Source organism: Aulonocara sp. 'chitande type north' Nkhata Bay, linkage group LG2 (assembly GCF_057382095.1).
Source record: "Aulonocara sp. 'chitande type north' Nkhata Bay isolate Kocher_YH1m ecotype deep benthic linkage group LG2, A_spYH_male_GT1.1, whole genome shotgun sequence".
NCBI lineage: Eukaryota > Metazoa > Chordata > Actinopteri > Cichliformes > Cichlidae > Aulonocara > Aulonocara sp. 'chitande type north' Nkhata Bay.
In genome coordinates this window covers 34,411,681-34,437,620 of record NC_141345.1, presented here as the reverse complement: position 1 = coordinate 34,437,620, position 25,940 = coordinate 34,411,681, and the positions used below count along the sequence as shown (strand labels likewise).

The following is a 25,940-nucleotide window of genomic DNA, read 5'->3' as shown; positions in this document are numbered from 1 at the left end:
TTTTTTTTTGGCTTTTTGCCTTCATTGCTAGTCTAGTGTTACTTCTTGCTTTAGTACGCCCAGAACCTTGTGAGAGCCACAGTCACTGGTAATCTGTTACTGTTTTACACTTCCAATTTGGCTGGAAGGACAAATTTTCACAGTCTGCATTCATAGTTGGTCCATGTGGATGGCTGATAATCCCTTAAACAATCCATTCAATCCTTCTGAATACATAAAAGATAAACAACAACTGGTTGCAGTGACAAAGCACAAGGTCAACTTGGGCTTCTTTCCTGATTTTCCATTTTCTTGTTTCCTTTTTTTTAAATACAGCTAAAAACATCGAGATATGCTACAAAGGCCTTCATTTTCAGGGGAATGGATTATAGTCAACAGTGCCAAAAAGCCACAGAACTCATTATCTTTTCAAAAGGAGTAAAAAGACAAAATTGTAAGCATTGTTTAATCTATAACTGGAGGTTGGGCTTTACTAAGGGGTCAGTCATGCAAGATTTGCACATTCATGCAAATCCGATAGGCTAATTTTTGGTGATAGAATATTGTGATGAGTCCTCGTTCGGCTGGCAGAGAATGATTGTTGAGTAACTGCTGAAGAGTGATTCTTTTTAAATAAATTACTGTTTAATGACCAAGTGATGACAGTCAGAATTTAATCAGTGACACCAGATAAGGAGCAAACTACATAGGAGATAAATTGGTGCTTCCTTCAGAGCTACTGAGAAAGCCACAAAAATACATTCACAATCTTCAGTGATAATCTACCCATATCTACATGTTTTTCCACACATAAATGCAACAATCAGCAGGTTGCACATAGGGTTAAATAACTATTCTGTAAAATGTGAAATGAGGTACGACCTGTTCCATTTCTTTTCAGAAACCACTCGCCAATGAACGTCTGCTCTTTTGATGTGGATTACTCTAGACTTGAGAGTGATTTAATGCACTTGAAATGTCACTGTCAAGCTAGAGCCTTACATAGACAATGACATTGTGCTTGGGTACAACTAATTATTTTAAATCAATACAGGAGGACACAGAATGCATTTTCTTCTTCATGTTTCCTTCTCTTCTCTATTACCTCCAATGTGATAGGATTTCTCTTTACAATGAATGGAAATGTCTGGCTTGGAACATCCCCCCACACTTTACAACACATTTCCCCACATATCAATGTACACCCATGGTGTGGGCTGTCACATGGGTAATGAATAGCAGCAATGAGATGCAGGGGAAGTAAGATAAATAAAATAATATATTGCTTTGTCACTGGATTCGTTCAGACTACTTTAACTGGCACACACGTCTTCCTGCTGTCAGCACAATATCTGAGGGAGGAGAGCAGGTAGGCTGCATTATCAAGATATTCATCATCAGGCTGGATGTTAACGTATGCTGGAAGCCCTCTATCTCCATTCGCCACTGCTGCCCTATCATGGTCACTTGACCGGTTAAAATCTGCACCCTATTTGTTTTATTATTACTTTTGACATAATGTAATTTAAATAGTTAAATAGATATACATAGATCATGTATGGAGTCCATATGATCAATGATGAAAGAATGTCATTGTTTTCTTTACCAGATTTCTATGCAAAAAGACATATCTACAGTTGTGATAGTTAATAAAAATTTACAATAATGATTTTGTTTCTTTTTAAATATTATCATTCTCTTTAAAAACAGAGGGACCACTGGGGTTCCTAAATGAGCATGTTTAACTTAGTTGGTACACAAGATCTATAGATCTCAAGATTTGCAGAGAAAACTTCCTTGAATCTGAAATACAGAAGTAAGTTAAAAGGGGACTATCCCGATTTCAAGTCAGCTCCATTTTTCAGTTAACACAGCGTAATTTCCTTTGGTGTTCAGTAACTAAGGTCCTGCTCTGGGGTGTGTTTTTCTTTATAAAAAAGGTGCTTTTGATCTGCACCATAATGACTCACTGTGTCAATTTTAGTGTCAGAAAAAATAAATAAAATGAAAATATATAACATTAATTGACTAAGTGCCTGTTGGGTGTTAATGTAACAATCATAAAAATTGTGTAAAATGTATTCACATTTTAAACAAGTCAGAGCTCTTCTGGGAAGTAGCTACAGATAATTTTCAAACCATGGTACAGCTTTGATAGCCTGAAGATGCCTAGCATACATCAGCCATCTGTTAGGCAGCTAAATAACAAAACCCACTGATCTGAGCAAGATCTTTCATGACAGGCACACACAGGGATGTGTCAGGAAGGCTTTCTTAGCATTTAAACTTACTCAAGCTTGCTAATTATGTTAAATCAGATCATTTTTCACTTAGAATTACGTAGGTGGGTTATTAAAGGAGAAATATAAGTGTTAATTGCGCTAGGGCAAAAATTAAAAGTTAATTACTTCCTTTACAATGTTTTGAAAAGAAACATACTCTATTGTCAAAGTCAAAAAAAGTTAACCCGGCTGCTTCATGATCACATTTTAATCACTGGGTCACCTTAGAGTGTTAGTGCCAAAAAGTCTGCATGATGTTTGACCCAAGCACGGTTGGAGCAACCTAAGCACCCCAGCAGGAAAATAAGAAAACCTTGGCAGGCTCTAAGCATAAACGAAGGAGGGGGAGGTTATGCATCCTCCACACAATGGCTTAGGCGGTGCCCCAGGCCTGTATCTGCTCTCCAGAGGTGCAAAGAACTTTAAAGATAATTAAAACAAGACTCAAGAAGACAACTTTAAGGATAAGACTTCTTACTAGTGACTAAACTAGTTAGTCCTTGAGGAAATATGGATGCAGTCAGAAGTGAAAGATGCTCGGTTTGTTGGTGAATAAAATTGGTTATGTTAAGGAATTGCACATGCACACTGTTAAAGGTTATACACAGAGCTGAAAATATACAACAATATTTGATACAAGCTAGAGACAGGCTCATCATTTCATTTCATTCTTTCTAACTTTGAGATAGATCCAAGTGGAAGTGGATTTCACGTTGCTTGCCAGGAGGGTTATGTTCAGTGTGCAATCATTCCTCTACACTATGAGGTAATAATTAGTAATCTTCAGTGTGCAGCTGTAGAATGTAAGCAGTGCCATCAAAGATCCTTCCTACTTGCATTATAGTACTTCTACATGTTTGTAAAAACAATGTTGACAATACCAATTATCCAGTTGCATTAAAAAAAAAAGATGAATATAAATAAGCTCTATGGTCACTTTAAATACAATGTATTCTTATTTTGCTGCATTCACACACCTGACACTTCTTCTTAAAATATGAATGAAATAAAGAAGCAATAAAGAAATTTTACTAGAAGTTACTTTAGATGTTACAATAAATATGCTGAATCCTCCAAACTTCATTACGAAAGCTACTTACATATGAAGCAACATTGAAAATATTGAGAACATATTAAACAATCATATCCACTCATATCCAATCATATCCTTACCCAGTGATTAACCCTTAAGGTACTTTTCAACATGTTAACAGAGAAATCCTCAAAGCAGTGTCTGGAGCAGTTTGTTTGACACCACTCTTGCCATTTCCAGGCCTTAGTGTCCTAATTATAATGGAACTGCTAATGAGGCTCAGTTGTTTGGAGATGAGATAATAAGCTTGGAACATCATTACAAATCCCATGCCATTATACTTTAACTGATTTTAGCTAGAAAATTCAAACACACGTCAATTACTGTGCTGTTTGTGATCCTACTCAAGCTGAAAAATGAATTTCCTCACACCTTTTTACGAATGCTATTCCTCGTTTACAACACAGTTTTTAAATGCCACATTTGTGTCTGTTTATTCCCAAGGATAGTTCTTTTGTTTCATATTTTCCCCTTCATTACACCATTGAAAGTATAGCTGTTATGGATTTCATTACTCTTTATTACTTTATTCTAAAACAAAATTAAACAGAATAAACCTGGTGTGTGCCTTTAGGATAACTGATTTCAGTGAACTGTATTTGGAAATAAATAAGTCACTCATAAACATTATATCTGTCATTTCAGCAGGGGCCATTTAGTGGAGCTAAACATAGTTCAAATAGTGGGCTGTGTGATTTTTATGGCAGAGTAAACCATAATCACCTGTACCAACAAACTGATAATGACCTCACACTGGCAGTGTTCCTAGCCCATCTCCTTGGGGTAATGACCCCTCAGAGCCTCTGAACTCTCTGTGTATGCTAATGCTACACTGCTCAGAGTTTTACTGTCTTTCCAGCCCACACAGGAGGTCAGGTTCACCTTCAGTCAGGCGTTAAAATGAAGTCCTTTCCCTTACCAAGCCCATCACTCAAGACCATTCGACTCCCAATTGAACACATAAAATGTAGTCTTATGAGCTACCTGCATCATACATTCCCTGTAAATGGAAGATGAAGTCTATCTACAAAGAGGGCGCAGCATGTAAAATGCAATGGTGGAAGAGGGAGGTTCTAAAAGTGCAATATTACAATATTCCAGTAGTGGGTCATTTATCAAGGCAGAGCACAGTACAGCATTTGCAGGCAGTGAGTGAGATCAAAGTGTGCATAGGCTCTTCATATAACAATGTATTCATCATATCTGTCTGTGGTATAGTTCAACCTCTTTGCATAGCTTTCCCAGATTATTCATAGAAATGAATATATATTTCATCAGGCAGATACACATTCAGGGTCAGCCAGAGTGCAGTGCCCGATTCAGGATTTCAGACCCTTTCTCAAGGGCAGTAGTAGTGGATAGAACATATGATACCTTTCAGTCACAATCACAATCAGTGACAGGGATCAGCAAAACTACTGATATGTCAGAAGTTGGCCTACAATCATTATTTCTGCAGAGGGACATTGAAATTAGCATTAGGTTTTATAACCCCTACATGTTGATGCTTGTTTTATAGTAAACTGAATGTATTTCCTGCAGTCAAAAACCAAAACATAAACATGATGATTATGCCACCCTAGTTTGAGTTTTCAGCCTAATTTATTTTTTGAGCCAAAAATGTTAATGAGCAGGAACAGAGTTTGAATATATCAAGATACAAATGTTGCTGTGTGGGCTGGGACAACTGTCACTTTTCCTAAGTGGTAACTTCCTCAGAGCATAACTTTCAATGTGGTCAGAAGATTTAGCCTAGGTATAGTTCTGAAAAGCAGGATGGAATACAAATAGGTGGCTGCAACACGGACAAATTATTTCCAGGAATCCTGCAGTTTAAAAGACCCAGTAACATCCATTTGACTCCAGGATGTTCAGTATTCAGTACAGTAATTTCATTTGGATACTGAGCAGCTTCAGTGAAGCAGAGGTCCCTCTCTCACCTTCAGTGCGGGTTCATGTAGTTCTTGAATAGAGGCTATAGGATGTGTGAAACTGAAGGTTGACGCTCCAGTACCCCTGGCCAGGAAACTGCCTCCCTTTCAATCACCTTATTCAAAGTGTCAGTAAGCTTGTTAACTGCAATATTGCTACCCTGAGTCTAATTTCGTGCATGACATACGTTTGTTTGTTTCATTCCGGCTGCCTCGCTAGCCATTTACTTATCAAAATTTTCACTCAGGCATACTGTAATCACCTGTGCTGGATTTATTCAAGAGCTACAGTGTGACTCTTTTGCTGGTGAAACCCTAACATAAAAGTGGAATCAACATTATGCCCAAAAAACAAACAAAAAAACTCATGAGCATATATATATCTTGTCCTAAAATAGCTTTGGTAGCAACAATATGTCTAACAGCAAAATATAGCAAAAATACCATGAAACTAAAAAAATATAACTAAACAGCAAATCTGCAGGATACAATGAATTCCCCAATTCATATTTAGCCAAATTAAGATACACAGTCATTGGTTTCAGCAGAAGCTTATTAAAATACTGGCAACAATAGCTAGCTTAACCTATTTTATCTATTGATTGATTTATCTTTCTGAAACCATCACACACCCTATTTTTTGTCTATGTATTTGGGCTGCTGGGTTTCTGCTGAGTTCAGCTGAATGACTATGTGAACCAGTTTGAATATCAGAGAGAGGAGAGCGGAGGGGAAGATGGAAGATCCATGTGGTCCTACGGTGTGGCTTCCCTTCTGCTTTAGTGTCATTAGTGTCATTTTAGTATTTGGGGTATAAACAGTTAAGGGTCCAGGGTACACATCTTCTTCTTCCCTGTAAATTACAGTCCTGTCCAGGGAGCATTATAATATCTTTCAGAAACAGAATGCATTTCAGTTTGTGTTATCATCAAAAGCCAATACTCTACCTGTGCTCCTAACTCAGAATTTGCAGCCGGTACAACTGCTAACTGAAGCTAGTTTACCCTCTCTCAGTAATCCTATCTGTATATAGCCAGATCTCTTGATCTGTATCCCCACTCCCTTTCAACTGCGTTGTGAGAAAATGTTCCATGAAATATTTATTTTCCCTGCATTTCCCCCTCTTCAAATCTGGGCTATTCTTCCCAGTCACACTTGCTGATCCAAGCCATATTTTGAGGCATGGATTTAGCCCTCAGTTGCCTCAGCTTAGTGCATATTATTCAGCAAGTTAGAGCTGCATCACTGCACAGTAAAGGTTGAAATCTAAAGGAACATAAACACGGTCCTCGTGGCCATTGTAGACAGCAATGTCATGAATGTTATTACTCCCATCCACCTTCTAAGGCCTGATTATGTTCCACTGTAGCAAACAGGGAGAAACATTTGAATGCACACATATGATTAATGTAGATCTTTTTAGGGATAGATTGTTACCTCATTTAGAATACTTTATAATAAACTAATTTTTTTAATCCCTAAATAAAAAAAAAAAACCATTGATCAGATTATTGATTAGATTATTCTCTAGATTTTTCTTTAATAAACATTGACTGCCGGTGCAGCCCCCTCTAGCTTCTGCTCGGTGGCTACTGGGTGACGCCTCTTCTGGGGATCCGCAGCCCTTCCCATAAGGGTGGCACAGATGCCCCTCCGGTGGTCCTCCTTGGGCTCTCGCACTCTGGGGCCTCTAGATGTCTGGGGCCTGGATCTCCTCCATGCCTGCTTCATGCCCTGGGGGACGGGGCTATGGCTCTCTACATCCTCTTGCAGACCATTACATGTGGAAACCATTTGAATACAAGCGCGCTGATCCACACAGGTGTGCACACGCGTGTTCACTGTTCGTAGACTTACATTACACCTTTCTTGGCTGCTACTTCAAAGCACATTGTGCGCTGTCTGTCCTGCGTGCTGCACAACAACACTGAATATTTAGTATTTACTGCTGTTTACACTTAGCTAGATTAATGCGATGGTGTTGTGTTTAGTATGTTGATTTGGGTTTTTTTGCTTGTTTTCTATTCTTTCTCTCTCAACAGGTGATCCAGGAGATTTTATTTTATTTTTATTTTTTCCCCCCTTTCTCACTGCCCCTCTCCCCTGCTGTTTTTCTTTTCCTTCCTCTTTCTTTCTCCCTTTCCTATCCCTCACTCATGTCTGTCCCGTCTGTAACAACTGAAAATAAAAGAAAATAAATAATAAAAACAAAGGTCGATCAAATGGACCAATACGGCAATGCCACGATGATCCATTTGGCAAAATAAATCCATTGGGTATCCTTGTTGGTCTTCAGACAACAATTCTGACGGCTAAAGAACCAAATGGGACGGGCAAAAAAAAACAAAAAAAAACGGGACATATATTTTTGAACCACATACAGTATATGTGTATCTTGTGCATAACAGTCAATCAATCGATCCTTAGACAGATAGATTTAATCATTAGTTATGATGAACCTTTGGCTTTCTTCCATAGTCTATTTTATCCTTTCTTCCTCCTCCACTGCAGATGGCTGTGTCTCCCTCAGCTTAGTTCTGCCAGAGGTTTCTCTGGCAGAACTAAGCTGAACTCTATTATTGTAGGTTCTTTACCCTACAATATAAAGCACCTTGAGGTAAATATTGTCGTGATTAGGTGGGGCATATATGTGTATGTGTGTATATATATATATATATATATATATATATATATATATATATATATATATATATATATAATATGTGTGTGTGTGTGTGTGTGTGTGTGTGTGTGTGTGTGTGTGTGTGTGGAGAGAGAGAGAAAGTGAAAGCCAGAGAAAGATCATGGCCTCCATAAATTGTAAAGCACAGCACACATAAATTAAACATCAAATTGAAGTTTATGATAGTTGCTCACAGTTGGGCTGAAAGCTAAAAGCCTTGCATTTCCTCTGGAGAAACCAAAGCAAACAAAGAAACCCTGTTTTGTGTTTGTTGTATGTACTATATAGCAGCAGTATGTAGTAATTGTGGGCTTTGTGACAGGACAAAGGTTCAGCACCATCTAATTAAGACCTACATTCACTCACTTAGCAAAAGTTGTCTCCTCTTGATCATTCTTGACAGTAACAAAAAGGGTGAATATTCTCTAATCAAGGCCAAAAATTCTGATCACTGCTGGCATTTCCCTAATCACCCACATAATAGCATTTGGAGGACAGTGTCAGAGGATAATGGAAGGTTAGCCATACTAAACAATAAGAAATAACAGGTGTATTTCAAAAATGGCAAATCCATTAACTCAAAGATGTCATGTAGGCTCCAGAAGTACTGGTGGCACAAAATTTATTTTTTGACATATAGGTTTTCATAGCTTACATTAATTATCTTTAATAAATTTAATTAACAATCCAGTTACTCATTTTTCCTTTATACAAGGTTAAGAAAAAATGTGCTATCCTACCGTACCATCTTAATATTTCATGGCAACAGGCTATCTAAACAATTCAAGGTTAGTACGAGCTAGTAGGTTCTTGGCTATGTCTGTTATGCATAGACACAACACTGGCTCATTTCTTGAGTTAGGTGTCATTTTTAGGCTTTAAGAGGCTATCTACTTACAATAGAAATTCTAAAAGTCTAAAGTCATCATTGACGTTTCAAGGCAGCTCATGTGTTTTCCTGTTTCCGATATACTGTCTCACACACATAATTCAATAAATTACATTGTCCACAAATGAAAAGAAGATGAAACTACGAGAAAGAAAAGGGGAAACATTATCCAGAATAAATCAGAAGTTGGTGTAGTAAAAGGAATTGAGCATGCTTGCTGGTTTATCCCTGTCTGCAGTAAACAGTTTTAGCTCTCCAAACCAGTCTCCTTGCTGTGTTCTCCCTTTGAAACAGCAGCCAGGCTTTCCATTAAGTGTCAATGTGCTATTGAAGCCTTCCTCTTTCACAAAGATTATGTTTCACTTTCATATCTGAAAGTGTGCAGCCAGATCTAATAATACCATATCGAAATTGATGTTGGGGAAAATTTACTACTTTGTTGGAGAAAGAAAACAATGAGAACACAAAAAAAGAACACAAATCATGTCCTCTATCCCCAAATGTCACCACCAGATTCTTTAATACCAATGAATAAACACTCATTTTTTTGTGTCACTTGAATATAAAAGCTCCACCAGAGTTCTCCGGTTGATCTGATATCCTCGTGTTGGTGTTGTTCCCAGATCATCATACTAAATGTTGTTCCAGGATCAACATTGCAAGTGACCAATCAGAATGTTGTGACGTCATACTTTTGCGACTTCGGGAAAAAGCGGCGTAAAACAAAAAACTGTTCTAAAGCTGCGTGAAACCGCCTCTGTCCGCCGATCAACGGACCCTGACCCTAACCCTAACCCTTTAATAAACAGTAAGCAGAATTGATATTGTCCTTGCAACATTGGAATTTCATAAATGCACGAATGGCTTGGCGCACAAAAGAATAACGTCACAACAATGTGATTGGTCACTTGCAATGTTGAACCTGGAACAACATTTTCATGATGGTCTGGGAACAACACCAACACGAGGATATCAGATCATCCAAGTTCTCCTGTCACCTGGAAATGTGGCAGGTAAGTATGTTTAAGAGTAACCCTGAAGACATCCTGAAATGCATGTCCCAACTAAGGCTAACTTCTTATCCTAAATGAGAAGATGGTCCTAAAGGGAGGTAATAAAGACCTATAAGCCACTTCCTGCTGAGATGTGTGGAAACAGTACCCTTTATAATAAAGGCTAGTTGCTGCATTTAAAATCTCCTTTTTATGACAGAAAGGAATTAGTCACAATCACCCACCTTGGGAATGTTCATAGGCTTATGCAAAGGTTATATGCAGTACAAACCCTTCAAATCCACAGCCATAGGTACAATTTCAAGGACAACAAGGACATATACATAAAAACAAAATAACTGCAATTCTCAAAGTATTGCTAATAATTTGCTTTTCTTAAAGTGAATGCCTAATAAATCTCATGAGCCACTTAATTATTAGCACAAAGCATTTACCTCAATCCAATATTACAATGTATTGATGACATGAACTATATCTGATGTTAATGATAATGATGTTACAGACTGTGTTTTCCTGTCTCTTCTGTGATTTCCACACTGATTTTCTATGTAATATTCTTGTAGCTTTTTAAAGGAGCAGAAATTTGAAAGTGTGAAGTTAGTTCATCCAATGTTTAGAATAAGCAGAAAGAATGTTACTACAAAAGCTGGAATGATTAATAGTCGAGACAATACTAGTCTAATGAGCAACGTTTGTTCCGGTACACCACCGAAACTGATCAACGTGGAAATATGATGAAGGTGGCATTAAGCCACTATTAGAAAGAAAGGATGTTCTGAATCTAATATATAATTGTCTACTTTTAGCTTGTGGAATCAAGTGCCACAAGTACTGAGCCCACATGATGCAACGTGCTGAAACCAATCAGGAATAAAAACTTTAGTACTCTGCTCTGGAGTTTTAGTTTCCCTCTTTCTTTATAATTGATTACAGATGTTACAGTTTATGAGGCAATTGCATTTAACAAGACTTTAGCATAAACAACAACAGCTGGATGATCAGCTGCTGAATCCAGATGTATGGGAAGTTGAAAACAGACACATCAAACTTTGTCTCAATGAAGTATTCTGAAAGAACAAGACATCTTGATTTAGATGCAAAACACAGTCCCATGCATGGCTGGCTCCTCCCATGAGGGGCCAGAAGATTAAGATTTAATGGTGATACTGAGGGAATGACACTATCTGTCTGCATACTCCCATCTCTTCACACAACATCACGTCTGCTGCCTTTCTACCTTATTCTCTCATCAAACAAAATTGCAGATGCATTTTCCTACAAAGCCATGCCATACAAGTATGTGTGCATGCCATAAATGACTGTATGCACATGCACGTGCAAATTTACATACTCTTATAAAAACTCTGACAAAAGCTCTGCTACAGGCAGGGGGAATCAGCGGTAAATTAAAACTCTTGTCAAGATTATCTTTTTGTAGCATGAAAAATGGAATTGGCTTAAAAAGTGTTGGATCGGCACTCAACATGTCTGGCAAAGCAAACGTGACTGAAGGGAATGCTCTGATTTAAACATACATAAAAAAATAGCCATTATTGCCCCTTTTGCATTGATATTATCAGTATAGACTGTCAAACTCAACTAATGCATTACACACAAGGAGTATTGCTGTCTGGATCATCTTTATTGTCTGGTGACTTAAAAAGGGCAACATTGTTCTCTAGGTCTACAAGAGAAAGAAAAAGAGAAATCAATAATGTTTCAGTTTACAGCTAATAAAAGTCAATATTGCATCCACACAAAAGAACTGCATGCCTCAATTGCAAGGGCCACATTTGAGAAATTCAGATGCAACCAACTAGTTAATAATAGAAGGGTGAAAATCTAAGTGTAATGACTTCCTTTCTTAAACCAATATTCTTTATAATATATGAAGTAGTGAGAAGTAAAACTGACAGATCAGTTTTCAGTTGAATTTAAGGGGTCAAGCCTAATGACAATGGATCTCATGTTTTGCACATCTGTAACAACCTTATAAACTAAATTGGATCGACACAAAGAACATTTGCCTATATAGCCATATTTCTCATATGTCTAACTGCAGCATGTTATCTTACAATGATTCAGTATAGTAAATATAGTCTATAGTAATAGCTATCGTGCACGCATGACTAAACAACTGCTTAACTTACAGACCATTTAGCATTCTTGTGACACATGGAAATAAGAACACAAGCCAAGGGATAACCTTTGAATGACTTTTCCTACACTACCCGCAAAAAAATAAAAATAAATAAATACACAGTACCAGAAATCCATGACTGTAAATTATTTATGATTCATAGGTGCCGTCTCAGAAGCTGTGAAGAATTCACAGACTCATTGTAAATTTAAAGGATGCTCTCAGCGTGAGCAAAAGCCCAGGTTGACAGTGAAAAACCTTTTTCTCAGATGGGACATATCCTGCTGCTTTGACCTGTTTGTCCTGGCAGCATTGATGGGGAATTGAGCCATTATTCACCATTAATTTGTGGTTCAATGGTCAGAGAGGCTGTAGCAGGGGACACTGACTCAACATTGCCATGGTGACATGGAGTACAGAAAGGAAATTAAACTGTAGGACACAAACAAGTCTAGTGTCACAAAGCTAAAAGTGCCTATATAGAGTCCAACAAAGCTCTTTAGGGTAAATACCATTAAATAGGACAATGGCATACTTTTTTACTCAAAGCACAAGCATATCGATTTGAAGACTCAGTAGAGTCGCATTTAAAATTGGGCTCTATGCAGTGATGACTAATGAACAACAAGAGGTTTGTGGGAATGACAAAGAGCTGAAATGACTGGGTGAAAATCATCTGCGGAGGTTCAAAATGTTAGCAGGTAGACAGTAACACCTCATGTCACCCCGACCTTGCAAAGACCACTTACAAGTTTTTTTTTTCATGGTTGGCCAATTCTCCTTCAAAATGAAATAAAATAATCTAAAACTAAAATTTGATTTCCTGAAGTAAAGCTCCTGTTGACACAAGCTGTTATGGCCAGATATCAAATTGGACAGAGCACATGGAAGCCAGATCAGTTAAAGGCTGAGCTAGACCTTGATGCAAACAATACTGTGCAGTGTCACTGAGACAAATGACAGAAACATGGGCAAATGCAACTGAATAAACTGTTTTATTCAGTTATTGATCTTACCAAAACTATAATGTCACTACTATAATACATTGCTTATGTGAATTTAACCCTTTAAGACCTACCATAGAACCAAGTCCACCAGAGCTTATATTATATTTTTACATGTTGTAGAGCCATTTCTGGGAGCATTTCAAGTTGATATACATCAATACAACAATTATAGCCCAAATTTTAATAATATGTATGCATCAAGTGCATAGTAATTACATAAATTGCAAAAAAGTGCAATAAACTACAAAAAATTAGAAAATCGTTGTTGTTTTTTTTAAATATATATTTCTAGTTAGAGAAATTTAAGAGGCTTATCCCTCAAAACTGTAAATACAAAAAAGTTGCACAAAATACTTTCCCACCACAGGAAATTTATTTTAACTGTCTTCATAGTTTTATTTTTGAAATACACCAATTTTTATATACTGCAGGAAAAACTAAAATAAATACTATAATGCAAATTTGCAAAAAAAACAGCATATGCATCAAAATAAACTATTTCCAGCAGTGCAATATGAGTCCTAAGCATCCCAGAAATGACACAGAAAGTCATAAAGTCAAACACAAGTGTAGGCTCATAAGGCCCTAATGGTAAAAAACTACATTTCCGCAAAATGACGTCACTTCCGGTTCCGGGCAGGTCATGGCGGACATGCGATAGTTCGTGCTGATGAACGTAGGAAGTGTTACAAACAGCTGATCGGATCGGCAAAGTGTGTTTCTGGAATATTATGTTTTTGTTGCTGCAAGTGCTTTTTATGCAGTTTTTGCAAAGCTATATGTGGAAGGAAACTGTGACTTAGGACAAGCTGATGGCATAAGATACAACAGCTCTGGTTTCAAATGCAAAACAAATTATTGCGCTAGCTTACGTGGTTGCAGTGCTACCGGGATTTTAAAAAAGTTATGCAAAATGGAGCGTGCCCGCTCCGACCAGCTTTAAAGGGTTAACTTAAACTAAATATGATATGGAAAGTATGGCAAAACCATATATGATATGAACAGTGTGCATAAAATTACTAATTAATAATAACTTGATATGGTACAACTTGTAAACAAAACATATTAGTAAAATCTGCTGACAAATACAATTAATTAGCTTAACAACATGCTGGCTATCAAATAACAATGAAACCATCACACTTATGTAAGGCAGATAATCTTGTAGAACCTGAAAACTGAAACTGTTGTTATTGTTGTTGTTGTTGTTGTTGTTTTTTACCAGTCGAACAACTTTAATTCACAGACCGCACCACCAAATTCTTCAAATATCCCATTCAAAAGATGCACAAGTTCACATTTTTAGTGAAGAAATTAATCAAAAATGAGTTCTGAGGTGAAAAGTTTACACCAAAAATTGTTGGCTGTAGCCAGAAAAGTTGAACACACTCTTGCATATTTACATATTTTATTAACTGTGGAAAATCAAGATAGAATCGCTATGAAAGAGAAAGGTATGTTGCAGTGAAAAGTATGCAGAGCCTATTTGAGGCTAGCTGCTTACCACTTTGAGAAGCAATCATCCCCGCAGCCATGGCCTGTTCTTTTCTCTCTTCTTTTGGTGTGGTCGTCCCTTTTTTTCTTGTTTTATCTAGAAAAAAATAGCGAAATATAACCATGAATCATGGCTAAGTTTATGACCACAGTGACAATCAGCAACTAGAATGTCAACATTTCCAAAGTAAAATCCCTAAACAAACCAACAAACGTCAAATTAGATGGTGGATACATCATGCCTTGGACTTTGTTATTAAACTGTCACATAATGCAGCATGTTTCAATGAGTGGTGAAAAAAATAAAGCACAAACCGAAAGTAGGGGTTAAAAACAACAACAATCATTTAACCAGTAGTGAGAAAACTAAATATAACAACATATAAAGAACTGAATCTACATTCATTTTCAGTTTCAAGCTTTGTATCTCCTAGGAACAGCATTGCTTTCACAGTTTTTCCTAAAATTGTCTTTGCCTGTCTGTGGCATATTTATGTGATCGGTACTTCATGTACTTGGAGAGAACAGGTTGGAGATTCATCCAAATGAGGTTGTGCACATACAATTCTTGGATTTGTAACAAAAATGTTAAAGATTTAATACTTTTGAGCCAAGACAGGGTATTTTTAAACTGACATAAAAAAAAAATTGTGTTGTTCTAACATGCTGAAAAATGTGAAGCCTTGATTTACTGAGTCAGACCCTGAGTCATTTCACACAGCATCCATTGTGTTTACATTCTCTAACTAGATGCAAAATAACACATAAATCAGATGTTTGATAAAAGCTGGTAACCTGCTACATGTCAGAGACATGAGATTATCTGGGATTACTGTGAGTCATCACCTTACTTTCCATTTTTTTAAATTGCGTTTATACCAATGATGTGTGTGTGTATATATATATATATATATATATATATATATATATATATATATATATAGATACACACACACACATATATATATATATACATATAGTTCTTAAAATGCATTTGGTTATGATGTTCAGTTTGATATGGAGTACATAAATTGGAAGTTGGGATTTGTGTCGTGCATGTGGGTACATGGATTGCTGTTCAAGTATCTGTTTCAGAATCTTTCGAATTTCCAAGTTCCTAATAAACGGCATGTGGTGCAAAATGAACACTGGCCGCTTCTCACTACTTTCCTTCTATAATGAGACCCCTTATCCAAACTACAGAAGGAAACACAAAGGATAGTGATTATGCAATAGGCGTGTCTGAGTTGCTAATGTGGTGGTGATGAGAGAGGGAGAGAGAGAGGAGGGAGCTATCTACTCCAAGTCCAAAGGCAGTGAGATTAAATAAAAGTTTTACTCAGGACACTGTTGTTAAAATCACTCTTGACACCCTGCACTATTAGTACGCCATTAAGAGTTCAAGGACAATAGCTGTCCTGTTTTTTGATCATTTATCCCTTGGATCCCCTCGTTAAGCCTGAACCCAGTTCCTCACAATGGCCACAGAATATTGATGGGTTGAAAGGATGATTTTGCTGAATTCATAATAATCCTCTTCTTGTCTGTTCTTGATAATACAGATGAGCTAGTCTTTGACATTCCAGAGTGAAAGGTTAATTGCCTGATGCTGATCTAAATCTCTCAATAAACTTAATATTTTATAGTGGGGCGATCGTGGCTCAAGAGTTGGGAGTTCGCCTTGTAATTGGAAGGTTGCCGGTTCGAGCCCCGGCTTGGACAGTCTCGGTCGTTGTGTCCTTGGGCAAGACACTTCACCCATTGCCTACTGGTGGTGGTCAGAGGGCCCGGTGGCGCCAGTGTTCGGCAGCCTCACCTCTGTCAGTGCGCCCCAGGGTGGCTGTGGCTACAATGTAGCTGCCATCACCAGTGTTTGAATGTGTGCGTGGATGACTGGATGTGTAAAGCGCTTTGGGGTCCTTAAGGACTAGTAAAGCGCTATATAAATACAGGCCATTTACCATTCAAACAATACTAAAGGCTCTTCTTTTTCATTGCATCCAGAAGGCATCCTGTTCAGATACTCAAACCACCTCAGCTATCTCACGGTGACATGGCAGAACCCAGGTAGTGACCTGAGCACATCGGAGCAGTATACATCACGTGATAGAGCGGCTGTTGTGTGCTAGACCTGTCGGCAGTCTGGAGTTCACACTGAAAGCATGTGGAGCCACGCTACACGCTGCCAAACCAGGTGTTATGCAAAGGTAGGTATCCGGACAAAATTTGTTCCCCCTGCGTCGCGAGCATTCGCTGGGCCCGGAGTGCAGATCAAATCAAGTGCTTTGCACTGACGCTCAGCTTTCTCTTCACCACAACCGACCAGCACACCGTCCACATCACTACAGATGCTGCACAAATCCACAATTCAATCTATTCTTGTTGATTGACAAATTTTAAGATCCTCCACCTGGGGCAGCTACTTGTCCTTGATCCAGAGTGCACACACCATTCTTTTTTTTTGGGTGAGAACCATGGCCTCAGATTTGGTAGGGCTAATTCTCATCCAACCCACTTCATATTCAGCTGCAAACGGCCTCAGTGCAAGTCACTGCCTGATGAAACAAGGAGAACTACATCATCTGCGAAAGATCCTGAGTCCACCACACCTGACATGCTCCACCTTCCACCTCATGACTGAGCCTAGAAATTCTGTCTTTAAGAATTGTGATTAAAATTGTTATGACAGAGACCAACACCCACCAGGAATGACAGCAATGGAGCTTTTCTTCTTTACAATGACTGGCAGAGGTACCCTAACTACCTCAGCACTGTGTGATAGGGCCAATGGGAAACATTAACTGAATAAATAGTTCACTATTAAAACTATACAGGTGGAATTGGGTGCGTTTTACTGGAGCCCCTGGGGACCCCATGACATTTGCATTATTAAAAACCACTAATCAAAGCAGAAATCTAACATAATGATGTCATATCATTAAGAACACATTGACAGTAATTAAAATAAATAAAGGGGAAAAATGATTTATATATTTAAAAAAACACACACAAAACAACTAACAAACATTGTAAGCTGTGGCTTGGGTCTACACATACCCTAGTCATTAGGATGAGGGTTAAATACCCTTCGACAATAGCTTCAGAGAAAAAAAACCTTTTTTATACACAGTTCTGTTTTGCTCTTTTGTTCTGAACTTAATATCCTTAAAGATACTTGAGGAACAGGTACAGACAGAACTCTGAAAATCACTTTATATTCATCAAGTCAAGATTTGAATTACTTAAATAATGATATTTATCTTTTGGGACTCAATAGCCTTTTCAACACACACACACATACCTATGTGTGTGTGTCAATATGGATGAGGCTGTGTACAGGTCAAATGCCGATTGGTTGAATAGTGGGCTGGGAAAGGAAAGGGAATGAAATTAAGCTACTACTACTAGAAGGAAACATGCAAAAAAAAAAAAAAATCAAAGATAAATCAGGAAAAGCACACGCTGTGGCTGCAGCAGAGACTTTTCATGGTTATTAATACCCGGTTTCACTCTAGCTTTATGTCATAAGTTGTCTGTGTAGGCTCTCAGTCATCCAGGTCATAGCAGTCTTATCATGGTGGAGAGTCCCAGGTATTGAAACCCTAATGGTGGTTGTCCCAAGACAGCCGTTGATCCATTATTACATGTGCCTTATGACATGGGCCAAGGTGAAACAAGGTGCGAGTGGTTTCAGGTAAAACCATTGTGAGACTTTGACTCACCCTATCATGTGACCTATTGAGGTCACCTGAAGTAAGATGCGAGTGGATGTTGAGGCACCAGGAAAGGGATCTCAAGATTGTCATAAGTTTGGTCTTCTCCATGAATCTCCAAAGGACCAAAAACAACACAAGCCCTCGTCTGTGACAGTGCCTCTTCATGAGAGTACAGAGAAACAACATGGAGGCAATTGCCTGCAAAACTGTGTGTAGGCTCTGCATAGGGCCAGTGCACAACTACGCAGGCCCATTATCCATTCTATTGTGTTTTTTTTTGCTATAGGCCAGTATATTCATTTTGCCTATAACAAACAAAATCATTTAAATTCAGAATCACACTTTGAGTATATCATTGTACATTAGTGGATTTAATAACTTTCCATTGACAATGTGTCATCCACAGACCCTGTGACAGTTGTCAGCAATTCCCTTGAAACAAACTTGGCTTTGATTCACAAGGATGCATTAACACGCCATTTGCCACCTGGAATCAAGATGCACACTGATCATGCCATTAGCTTCTCTCTTTAATTATGAGACCATAAAATGTCTTAATATGCAAGAGCACCTGGATGCTGCTATAGACATCAGAACTTCATCAGCATTTGTTCCTAACTACCATGCCCAGGTCTAGATAATTGGTGTTTTATTTTGTATATGGGAAATGGTAAGGGACAGATTGGAGAATGAGATGTTTGTTTGCCTTCCCATTTTACTGATAAATGACAACCTCAAATGTATTTATCAGCAAGTGGATTATTTTTAAGAGCAAGAACTAGCTCATGGTGGGAATGGAATAGCATGCACACTATGATTTAATAAATCAGAAATAACCTTCAAAGAGAGCACTTCTGTAAAAATAATTTTAAGATTATGGTCTTTAATGTAAGGCTTTAATTTCTGAGAACGGACACCCTCCACCCACCATTAAGGTAATGTCCAAAATCAACTGGAAAGCCACTGTTGCTAAACTCACTTCTGAGTCTTTAATTTATCTAATCGATTATTGTTGTGTTAGACAATGCAAGGCTAAAGTTAACACAAAAAATAAAAAAACACAAAAACAGAAATCTAGATGTAGAGAAGATATGCTGTTGCTTCTGTGTAATATAACGCCCAAATATATTGTTTTGTATACACTGTCACTTTCTATAGCACTAACAGCTGGGACCCAATTCAAAGTATCTGCAACATAGCTATCAAAATAAAATCGGACTGTGATTTCAATGACTTGCCCATTATTATACAATGTTTTATTTTACTGTTTAGTTGACAAGTGTAACGCATGTCAAAGTAACTCATCTTTCCAATCCAAAGGGCTTAACTTTCAACTAATGATATACAGTTAATAAAGCAGAACCAATTACTTTGCACAGCTGGGCATCTTTTATATGTTCTTTTCAATCTAGGCCATTTGATTGCTTGTAAATACACGGTTGATTTATATTTCTTTACAGTGCAAAACGCAGTGGGCCCAGTGACAAGAAAGCAATTAATCACATTATTATGCCAATTAAGAAGTTGGTCTGCTCCACTGAAGGTAGAAAAAAACAATGAGGGAACTGAAGATGTGAGTGGAAGGCACTACAAGAAGTTAATGCAAGCCATTAAATTGCACCCATCACCCCAGTCCTCTACATGGACATGGTTTAACCTATTACCATTGTTTAACATGAATATCATTACAATGCATCTGAACTTACCCTTTTTAATTTTTCATATTTATTTCCTATCTTATTCATAGCCTTTTCCTTTTTTGTTTTCTTTAGGTCACAAGCAGTTGTCCAAGCATTTCACTACATATCGTACTGTGTATGACTGTGTACGTGACAAATAAAATTTGAATTTGAACGCTTAATTAATTGTTAAACAACTTTGTTAATGATCTTTTTTCTCATTGGATGATAAAGACATTTGTGTACGACCAAATGTAAACACCGAATATTTATCTTCAGATTGGGAAGATAAGCAATAAAGGAATATATTCCTTTATAGATGATGCCAAATACAAAACATTGTCTCAACAGTTCTGCTGTGACAAGTTTGGTAAAATCAAGCACAGACATGAGTTTTCATAACACCTCTGACTTTTGCAGAAGATACTTTGATTATAATGGTCTATAACTATAGCTTTGTTCATATGCCGGCAGACCAGAGTTGTGTCAAAAATATAATGCCGCAAAAACTAACAAAGAAAATCTGAAACCAGTAAAGACTCATTGAATAATAATAATAATGATGATAATTCTGTTACAAATATGGTAAATGGCCTGCATTTGTATAGCGCTTTTACTCAGTCCCTAAGGACCCCAAAGCGCTTCACACTACATTCAGTCATTCACACATTCACACACTGGTAATGGCAAGCTACATTGTAGCCACAGCTGCCCTGGGGCGCACTGACAGAGGTGAGGTTGCCGGACACTGGCGCCACTGGGCCCTCTGACCACCACTAGTAGGCAAACATGGGGTTAGTATCTTGCCCAAGGATTTGGCATGCATGGATCGAACCACCGACCTTTTGATTAGTGGCTGACCTGCTCTGCCACCTGAGCTACAGCCACCCCTATATCTATAACTGAGCCGTGAGTGCTTCCTCTTGTTAAAAAGAATATATGTTTAACAAAGAAACACTTTTTCACATGTATTTTTCAAGCCTAGACTGAAATTTCCTGTGGTTGCTTGCTTGATGTTGATGCAGCCTAAATGTTGTGCTGTTATTCATATTCAATTTATGATAAACATTAGGCATGGCTTCTACATGATTATAAGTGATTTGATTTGTGCTATTATTTTCTCTGAATCTTTCTATATTAACTTGAAATCTGTATATTTGCATTGGTAAGGCTAATGTTCAAGGTATAACAAGTCTCTACAGTAGATTATGCATTTTACAGAAATCTTGTATGAAAGCACATTAGGCAGAGACTGTTTTAATTGTAAAATACATATTATTTCATATGATATCACGATATCACCTCCTGTTTATCTAAGGGCAATGAATATTATTATTTAAGTTATACCACAGGATCTCATTACTAAAGACATGCTTGCTGTATTAATGGTGGCATATTGTAGTGACTCTGTTGCTGAGGATCAGGAAGGAATAGTACTTTTTGTCAGGGATTAGCTCTCAGCAATATTGTAATTCTTGCTCAGAATAATTAAGTGCTTCCTCGCAGAGACCTACAGTTTAATATACTGTGCATTATATAATATATAACATAATACATACACATTGGTTAATAAAAGATCTGTTCCTGTAAGTGTCTCTGACTGAACTGACGGTAACTATAATATCAATAGCTCTTCCTTCCTCCCATTCCTACTGGTAGTGCTGAGGCCCAAATGATGATCTTTATGAGACTTTACCTAATGAATACAGTACTGCAGCCATAATTTCCCTCCTTTGCCTCACCCTTTATATTAGATTATGGCTCTTTATAAACGTCATCTTTATAAACTTTGCATACTAGAAATGTATTTTGTAATTTTTCATCATCTTTCAATGTTGCTCACATTTAAAACATTTTGCTGTGCCTCCACCTCTGCTAGAGCCCTAACAATCACATTGCAACAGACCTGCTTTGATTTTTCAAACTGTCTGTTGGTTGTTGCAATAATATTTCATATTATCAAGGGTTGGGCTACTCAATTGGTTCCATTGGTTAAACCTTGTCAAATCTTTGATGAGTAGTTTCAGGAATTAGGGGTATTGTTTTTCTTTTTACCAGCCAACACAAGCAGTACTTAAAGAAGTTACAAATCTAAACTGTAACTTTAATTTGTCCAAACACAATTCACTCTGCTCACAAATGAGATAAACATGTGTTTTATCTCTTTAATAAGTATTGATGTGGATATTCAACAGAGTAAAAAAGAGAAGAGATACATTTGTGCTGAGGAAAAATAACTTTTGTGCTTTGATGTACAGCAGATGGCTGGAAGCCACACTGATAAACAAATAAGTCTATGCAATGTTTAGACATTATCAAATTTTCTTACATAACTAAAAACTTAAGCTAATTGTCCTTTTACATTTTGTGCCGTATCTCAATAAGATTTCCATTTTCTGAAGTACCCTGAAGTTTGTGCTTTTTGTACATACTGTGCATACACATATTTACAGACAAGCCATTTTGTGTCTGTGCATTCATTTTGACAAAAGGCTCCTTACAGGCCTTTGCATCAAGCAAAGCCATTTTGATTGGCCCTGACTCGAGGGGTGTCTGTGCGACTCCTGAGAGAAAGATAAAGAGCAGAGAGGCTATGTTTGTGGTAAAGCAAACTACACCGCCACATGCTCCCTATCCATTCCTCTTAGCTGGCTCAGTGGCCCATGCCTCGCCCTAATGAGATGCGGCAACACACACAGACACATGTAGCATGTCTACTCTAATTACACTAGAAAGCTCTGCTGTTTCCTTCACCCCCTGGTGCCATCATGAAATTGACTCTGAAGGTTTTTTTCCTATCTGTATTCTATTTTTAAGGAACAAAATTCAATCATGTACAGTGCAGAGCACATGTTTTGACATTTTGTGCAAAAGACTATAATTGTACTTAACAAAAAGCGTATTGTGAGAGTGTGATACTTTGATATGTAAAAGTTTAGTTTCGGTTTAGTCTTTTTCACTTGAATGTTACTCTGGCAGCTTATGATAGATTGTAAATAATGGCTTGGGTGGATGGTGTAATGTATAACAGGTATAGCAATCCTCAGATAGGCTGTGGCATTTGAACAATGCTCAATTTGCACTAAGGAGCCCAAAGCGCACCACCACCACCACCAGCAGGAGCCTGAAACTTCTGTGTTGTTTACACCAAATTCTGACTCTACAATCTGAATTTTGCACTGCGAGACACATTATATCAGTCAACGTCCTCTTTTGTCCAATTTTGCTTCAGCTTCAGCAGTCTGGCTATTCTCCTCTAACTTTTGGTCTCAGCAAGGCATCTTTATTCAGAACTGGTACTCACTGGATATTTTCTGTTTCAGACCATTCCCTTTAGGCCTTAGAGATGGCTGTGTTGGAAAATCCCAGTAGATCAACAGGTTCTGAAATACTAGCCTGCCTGGCACCAACAAGCATGTCATTTCCACTGTCACTTAAATCACCTTTCTTCCACATTCTAATGCTCAGTTTGAACTTCATAAGTCATTTTGACTATGTCCAAATGTGCATTGCAGTAACCTTTTATTATCTGAATGTATTTATTATGCATTCATTTTATTTTCCCTTACTTTGAGCATTTCAGTATCTCCAGGTGTACAGGCTCGTGTATAAGTATGTAAGAGAGTCAAGCTTGTGCTACATGGTATGTGCTGGTTTAGATTAGTTCAGTGTTGAATTTATTGTTGATAAAATAACAAATGCATAAAACAAATTGGAACTTCTCTGCAAAATGTAGTTCTTAATAAATTAATATACAAAATTGTAATTAGATCTGGAATTTTAAATTCTATTTCATTATTCTTTCTTTGTTATGAATACATTAGCATTTCTTTCAATGAAAGCAAAATGCTTTTACAAAACAAAGTAATTAGACTGGATCTGACTGAACTTTGTGCAAGCAGTTTTCTACTCAGTTTCAGTTCCAAAAATAATTAATTGTTAATGCTGTGACTCTACTCTTGCATTATTTTATTTTGATCCTAGCACAGCATTTGTAGCATTTAGCTGCCTCATTATTAAAATGACAAGTTTAAAAGTGTCATGGTCCTGGGCCATGTGGGCCCAGTATTCTTAGTTTCTTATATTTTTGTATTTCGTTCCTTATTTAGGCCATGTTTCCTAAGTTGTCCTGTTGTGTTGTTCCTTATTTGACTTCCCCTTGTGACTTTTATCCCCTGTGTGCCCCTCTATGTATCTGTGAGCCCTCATCTCCCCTCCTTGTTTCATTCCATGTTTCCCCAGCCCACTATGCCCGCGCTCTCTCTCTCCTCCTGTTTGCACCTGTGTACTTCCTGTTTTACTTTGACAGTCTCCCGTCAGTGTTGTTTACTCCTGCCATGTCTTGTTATGTTTATCTGTGTCAGCTGTGTTCCCATGTGTGGCCACTTCCCCTGATCATCCCTCTTGTGTATTTAGTCTCTGTGTTTCATGTAGTCTGTGTTACCACCCCCTGTGTTCCGGATCTCCAGCCATAGCTTTTCCTTAGTTTATGTCCAGTTTAGGTTTCTGTTTGAACTATTACTCTTATGCTGCCCTCACTCTGTTTTGTTCCTTTCATCAGCCAGAATAAAAGGCTCGCTTTTGTTTTACTCCACTCCTGCATCCTCGCTTGTGTTCGCTCCTGGGTCCACCACACACATTTCCGCACGGTCTGCCTCCGCAGACCATGACAAAAAGTTAAGAATGATATCGATGAGGAATAAAAAAACACGTGCAACATTAGTGAAACACAATTATGATTATCATTTGATAAAGATTAAGCTGTTAAAAAGTAGCATTGCGTATCCAAAAAGGTTGTGTGTCACGCCTTATAGTCCCTTGTACATAATGTGATACTTAATTTGCTGCAAAATTTAGTTCAGTGTCTTACTGTTGTTTTTGCTCAAATCCTAGTAGGTTCACTTTCTGTAGTCCCTACGAAACTTTCTCTAATAGAAGGGTTTATGAAACTTAAGGCAAGGAAAGTAGGTTAATTTTCATACTAAATTAAATGCATAAATGTGAGGGATGACTAACTGCAGAGCAAGATTTACAGTTATGTTCAATTAAATTTGATTAAAAAATTGGCACTTCTAACAAAGTAACATTTTGATGGGAAGACAAGAAGAGCGCTGAGTTGCAGAACAATAGCGTCCTGTTTCATTTTATGAGTACTTCAAATCCTGCTGTAAATAGACTGACAGGTAAACAGGAGGCAAGGCACCTCCACTCCCCTTGGGAAAGCTCTGGTACGTTTGTTCCACCTTCGAGCTACTGTAAACTATTCTTACAATCTTTGTCTGCGGAGAAACTGTCATCTTGTGGGTTTCCTTTTCTCTTAAATTGCCACTGTTGTGAAATAAAGCAGATCTTTGCACTATCTGTTCCTTTACTACTCTCTAACGTAGATATTGGTGATTAAATGATGTAAGGCAGGAATTAGACTGGGATAAATATGGACTTTTATGAGGAACCAATCATCATTTGACACTTGCAACTGACAGTTTGGCAGGAGCAGCCATAGGCCTCTCACTGCCTCCCTCTGAGCTATCCATAGTAGTGACTAAGAAATATAGACAGCAGCAAATTGAGATTCATCGGGCACACCAGCCTTGCTCACTGAAATCTATATTCAATTTTAGAGCATCTGTAATGGCAGTGGCAGGGTACGGCATGCTGGGATCGAGAATCACAAGTGTTCTGAAAATGTATGTAGTGGAAAAAAGCTCTCTGTCTTTCTTTCTGTGTATCTGTCTGTCACTAAGTTGCTTTTTTTTTCTTCCTCTGTATCTGAAGGTATATTAATGTAAAATAATGATTTAGTCATATGGGAATTTTCTTTCTCCCTTTTTTTCAGATTGAATTAAGTTTCTGTTAACACGTTCATTATAGCCAGATATTTCCAGCTATGACAGCATGTGTAAAATAATTGTGCAGTTATTGTCATTTTCAGTTTGAATGGATCAGGAACTGTTTCTGACAGATCTCTAAATCTTTGATGAGACATCAAAAAAACTAAAGAGACAATGTGTATATTGGCAATAAAGTCAAGTAG

At 37.7% G+C, this 25,940-nt stretch overlaps 1 protein-coding gene across 2 annotated transcripts in view; it reads right to left on the bottom strand.

Moving 5' to 3' along the window:
• Positions 1-25,940, bottom strand: part of lingo2 (leucine rich repeat and Ig domain containing 2) — a 207,147-nt gene that overhangs the window by 63,699 nt on the left and 117,508 nt on the right. For both annotated transcript variants that reach the window (XM_086260198.1, XM_086260203.1), the window contains exon 4: positions 14,522-14,608. The gene's annotated coding sequence lies outside the window, so the exon portion shown is untranslated. The remainder of the gene's footprint in view (positions 1-14,521; positions 14,609-25,940) is intronic.